This window comes from Aquila chrysaetos, chromosome 1, assembly GCF_900496995.4.
Source record: "Aquila chrysaetos chrysaetos chromosome 1, bAquChr1.4, whole genome shotgun sequence".
Taxonomy (NCBI): domain Eukaryota; kingdom Metazoa; phylum Chordata; class Aves; order Accipitriformes; family Accipitridae; genus Aquila; species Aquila chrysaetos.
Window position 1 is genome coordinate 65706145 of NC_044004.1, and position 6000 is coordinate 65712144.

Sequence of the window (6000 nt, forward strand, 5' to 3'; positions counted from 1 at the left end):
AGCCAAAACCAGGTCGCTGATTAAACATGGAGTTCAACCTTTCAGATGTGTTTTATGCTCAGATGTGTGACACACCCATATCACGCAACTGACCTTTGGTCAGTTCACAATATATAAACCCTGAGACGTTATACACATCGCGAGTATAGCCTTACCAGACAATGCTTCCAAACAACTTTAATGCATTTGCATGTGCTGTTTAATATTAAATCTGGCAGAAGATCACCATCCCAGCTGTCTATTAACCGGGACAGAAGCTGGAATCTCTGCAGCTGCCATGACAGCCATGGTGAGGTCCCTGGGTCTGCCCTTTTTTTTTTCAGAGGTGAAAAGGGCTCTGCACCCTCACCCCAGCACTTGGAGGCAATGTTTAAAAACTGTAATAATAATTTATTAGGAAATGGAGAAGACAACACGTTTTGTATGAGTAATTGGTATCAAAAGACTTGAAGTGATGAACACTAGGAAGGGCTGTGAAGCCTGAATCTAATGTTGCTTGATGTGATGCTCACCTGGAATTACTCCTGAGCTGTGGATCAGGCTGGCTACGGTACTTACAGCTTGGCGTCAGATGCAGATCTCTCAGGAGTCCCTTCGGTCTGTCCCATTAGCCCTGAAAAAAACTTGATGAGCCTTTCCCCTGTAAAGCTCAACATTCACACATTAAATGATTTCATCCATGCCCCAGAAAGGTACCAGTTAAATCACCACGATGTTAACATCACACATTTTACTTGACTGGCAGGTTTCCCAGCAGGTTCCCTGCTGCTCAGTGGGCTGCATTTCACTGATGTGTTCCCTTCTCCTGAATTTAGGCTCAGAGCTATACTCCTCCACAGCCCTGCTATCCTTTGTCTTACAAGTGTCTTGCCTCTACTTTGCTTTTTAGACCAAAGCCTTGCATACTTTAAAATTAATATACCTAGATTTAAGACCTCTGCTCACTATCAGTGAACACAACAGTCCCTAGAGCTGCTACCACCCATGCTGGTGAAATTGCACCTAACCACCCTGTCGGTTGTGCCAGGCCCAGCATGCCAGTTGTGGTAGCACTTGTGGAAGATGATTGTGTCACAGAACTGTGCCTCCAGCAGACTGTGGTTCCCTTGTGCTTACTCAGTCGCGTGCATTTGCACCACCCTGAGGAGAAAACAGTACTCCAGGAATTGTCCACAGCTGAGGAGAGAAAAGAGACGCTGAAGGGCCCAACACACATGTAATCCCATTTGCTAACTACACTGGAAATGGTGAAGCAGACAACATGATCACCAGGAGAAGTTACTCTATCTGTTGTTCTGTGTAAAAATGCTGCTCCTTTATCAGAGCAGTCTCTCGCACAAGCTCCTTCTAACAACCCTGCTCTGTGTCCGCTGTCACACTTTGCCTCCCAGCTGTTCAATTTCTTTGAGACGGCAGGCCAAGGGAGGGAGTTGAAGCACCATAGGTGGCAAGCACTGCACTGACTGTGAAATGTCACAAACACAAATGAGTAGAGGGGCAAAGACAACTTGATAGATACGCTCAGAGTTTTTACATCCATCCATTGCTGCTCTAATATGTACCAGGGACTGACATGTTTCCTTCCCACTGTTAAATTGCTGTGATCTTGTGCCTGTGCAGAAATGTCCTATCATGGGCGAATTGCCTGTAGACAAACAGCAGCAGCAGGGCATTTCTGGAGAACTCTTTCTCCTCTGTATGCTGGACTATTAAGCAGAGGCAGAAGTGGGCCTCTTCAGCATCCTTCTTCCCTGATGCCCTCTAGTGACTGACACTCTGCTCTCCGGGCTTATTCTGCATAGAGGATTTCTACAACACAGAGCTGCTTAGAGGCCAGACCAAGGGGAAGAAAGTAAGTAGTATCGAGTTGTCCATTAGTAACAGTGGGGGATGTGAAACTGGGCGGTCTGGTTTAGTTTCCGGTACTTATGCAGGCACGCCACCGCTGCTTTGCCCCAGGTGAGACAAAAATGAAGGAATGGCAAAAGTGCTTCTTGAAAGCCTAGGACCTAGGGAACCACCCTGGAAAAGTAGGAAGACTGTTTCAGGAGGGGCTTGCATTAGCGCTGCCCTTGCTACCATCCAGCATATTAACAGTCACAGTGCATTACCCTTTAATTAAGAGACCACCCCAACAGAACTGAGCCTGAGCTGCTGCTCAGGGTAGTGCCTTGCAGCTTCCCATGTCCCCATGGGAAAGGTGTTGTGTCCTGGGGCAGGTTGCTCTCCTCTGCCTGCGCAGGGGCACCTTTTGCCTGCACCCTGACTGAAACGGGGAGCCAAAGGAACCTTAGTAGATATAGTAGATATATGGATGTAGATAAGAACTGTTTAATAATTATCTACCTTATAATGAAGTTAAAGAAATTTCAATAGAGGTAGACGTGGCCCAAGAGGATGAGAAGTGGTGCTTAACGTTTGCATTGTTGGCCCAAGAGGATGAGAAGTGATGCTTAATGTTTGCATTGTTGAGGCTGGCTGGGGCAGGAGATAGTCCCTGATAAGAAACAGCAGTCCACCCCAAAAACCAGCCAAGACCGGCCTTGTGACTTTTGGAACTAATTTTAATATGAAGCGGGGATAGATCATGCCTATGTATAGGCATATTGCGAAACTTCATGTATATGTAACACTTGACTGTATAAATTTGAAGCGAACTGCCATGTCAGGTGCGCACGACTTTGGTGGGACTACCCCCACGACTTTGGTGGGACTACCCCCCCGTGCTGCCCAGCGCTGAATAAACATACCTACTTTACAAGCTCACTGATTGTGGAGTCCGTTTCCGCACGTCACTGACTAAGGTGCTGCATCGTGAGCTGCAGCACTCCTGCGTCGGGTGGCCGATGAAGGCTCTTCCTCTGACTACCTAGAAAATCCCCTCCTGCGCAGCGGCTCTGTGTGTTTGTGCGTGTACGGCTGCTCTCCAGGGTGTGAGAGACTGAAGGAGTTAATGTCTCAAACATTATGGTTGGGCAAGTTCTGCTTAACGACTAACTCCGCATAACAACGAACTCTGCCTAGCAAGGAACCACAGGTGAAAAGCAGCCCATCAGCACCCATCAGCAACGGGACAGGGAGGGCCCTGCTGGAGGGTGCACAGCTCCATTTTCTGATGGGCGGTTCTGATGTGCTGAGCCGGGCAGCTCACCATACATGGCCAAAGATCACGTCTGCAGGGAAGGGGAAGCTACTCCGCAAACGACCCCCAAGCCCATGGCCCAAAGGCTACCTAATTAGTCTAATGAGTTCGAGTGCCCGCCCAAAGGAGGGGCAAGGATGATAGAAGGACACAAACTGAAGCCCCATGGGTGTAAGCCCACCAGAACCGGACCCCTCGGCTGACTGAACCAACGCTGGATCCAGGGCTGGTGAAGTCTTTCTTTTCTTTCTCTCTTCCATAATCCCTACACCTCATCCCTTAAGACATAAACCGTTGACCAAGTCTGGGACTAGGAGTGGATCTAGCTGCCCCTAGGCTCCTCACTGAGAGGGACTCTAGAAAGCAAGGGGGTCCGCTCTGAACTTTGTGACTCAATGGGAGGCTTCCCTGAACTGACTCCCAAATAAGCAAGGCCCGTAGTATATGTTTGGTGATGCATGGTTAGCACGTGTTACACAGTTTACTGACGTGGTTTAACGCCAATTTTTGTTGTGAGCATACCAATTTTGGTGGTGACCATGCCAATTCTTGTTGTGAGCAAATGAAGCCTGAGTTCTGTGAGTTAAAGGATCCCTGGTTTTGTTTCGCTTTAATCCTGACCTGGGGATCAGCAAACCTGAGTCGTCATCGACCTGAGAACTTGGGACATGACACAGGGCTCCTGGGTGAGTTTGTGGAGGCTGTATGCAACTCCCCTGCCTGAAACGGAGCCTCTCCAGAAGCATCTCCGTGTGCTCTTACTGATGCTTTGCCAGCTTCAGGGCGCCGGGCAGTGCCAGCAGCACAGTACAGCCTGTGCATGCAAGCACACAGTGTACGGGGGAACACGCTTCCGCGTGTGTGTTTGCCGTCCTCCCCCCCCCCCCCCCGCAGCTGCGCAGGAGGCGTTGTGTGCACAGCCAGGCTCCACATGTCGCCACAGCCTCCAGGACCGCCTAGCCACCCCCTGACTGTGCGCTTTGTGAGCGGCCGGAGCACAGGCCTCGTGGACTGTCTCCCGTCTCTGGGAGCCCCTCAGACTGTTTGCAAAGCCCCCCCCCCCCCCCCCCAGTTTCTGGTGTCGGGGGCGGGTCGCTGTCAGCCAGACCTGTGTGTGCTTTGACATGTATTTGTCCCTGGCTGTGGTCAGCAGCAGAGGCGGGGCAGGGCGGCTGGCCGGCGGGGCTAATGGGGGTGACGGCGGCGGCCTGTCCCCGGACGGGACGTGGCGGGGGCTGGTGTCAGGTTCCCGCTGCTCAGCCGGTGCTAATTGCCTTGTATGGTCCTGGTTGATTGCTCCCCCCCGCAGGCTGCGTGGCTCTGCCCGCCTTGCCCCCCCGATCCGCAACGCCGCGCACCTGCAGCGGGCGGGGCGGGGCGGCCCGGCCCCAGGGCGCAGGCGTGTCTGGGGCCCGGCTGCTTCCCGCGGGCCGGGGCCTTTCCTCGGGCGGTGCGCGGGGGTTGCGGGCCGGGGCAGCGGGTGCCCCCTCCCAGCCTGCAGCGGGGATCAGGCGGGGTGCGGGGGCCGGCGCACGGCCTCCAGCGGCGTGCCCGTGCTAGGGTCGGGGTGTCCCCGGGCCCCGCGGGGCGGCTTCGGCGCAGCCGACGGAGGTGTCCAGCCGGGGAGGTGCTGGGGGGAAGAAGCTGGGCTCCCTTGTGTGAAGCCTTTCCCCCCCAGGCCCCTTCCCAGGTGGGCTAGGAGCCTGCGGGGTTGCAGAGGGTTGCCCCCCCCCCCCACCCCGTAAGTAAGTGCAGGTGTCCGGAGGGTGCAAGCGGCTCAGGGCAGGGAGCTGGTGCTGTGACTGTGTGTCCCACCCCGCGTCCAGAGAGCTGCCAGCAGCAGCTCTGGCACAGCCCGACCGCAGAGGATGCACAGGTCGGGGGGACAGCAGCTTGCTCTGGCTGCAGCCCCAGCCTAGGAGGGCATAGAGAAACCACGGGGGGGGAAAGCGTGATGCGGCTTGCCCTAGAGGGCTGGCTACAAGCTGCCCTAGAGCACTTGAGGGGGGGCGGTTCCTGAGCAAGGCCCTGATTGATCCTGCTACAGCTGGGGTTTGTGTCTGGGCTAGGGGGACCGAGGTGTGAATCCCCTGCCCTGCACCGATCCCTGCCTGGCTCCTTAGCTGAGGAAACGGAGCAGCTCGGGTCCCTGCTGTACCCCAGGAGCAGCAGATACTCCTGCACGCTCCTTTCCTGCTCAGTCACCCCTTGTGGTGTGAGTGGCCCAACTGGGGCTGCACTCAGAGGCACGGCTCCCTGCCGAGGCGGGAGAAGCTACTGCTGCCCTTGGATTTGTTGTATGGGATGGTTGCTGTTGGCAGAGAGCAAATAAAGCCCGAAAGGCTAGAGCCCTGTGACTGCTTGCCTTCAACAGCTAATGCACAGGGTTACAGGGCTGGGCCCTCCCAAGAGGGAGGAGGGCTGCCCCCACCCCAGTTCCCAAGCATTCCCTAAACTGCATGTGAGGTCCTGGGCTGTGGTGGGGCTATGCTCCTCCTATCCCCAACATCACATGACACACAGGCAGAAAGCAGAAATTCAGTGCTGGGTTTGGGGCTCAGAAAAAGACTAAGTCTTGTGTTCTTGGGTCTCAAAAGCAGAGCCCTCTGTTTCTGAAACTCAGAGAAAGATTAAGATTGATTTACGGCCTCGCCGAAAGCCCAGACTGTTGCGAAGAGCTGGAGCTTCAGTTAGCTTGTAACATGAAGAAGTTTCTGGAAGCAGTAGGAACATCTCTTGTGCAGAGTGTGCTGGAGCTGAAACAACTCAGGCCTTCAAATAACCTGAGGTAGAACATCCATTGCCCATAATGAGCATCTTGTGTCCAGGAGCTGAAGCTGGAGCTGGAATTACCTGAA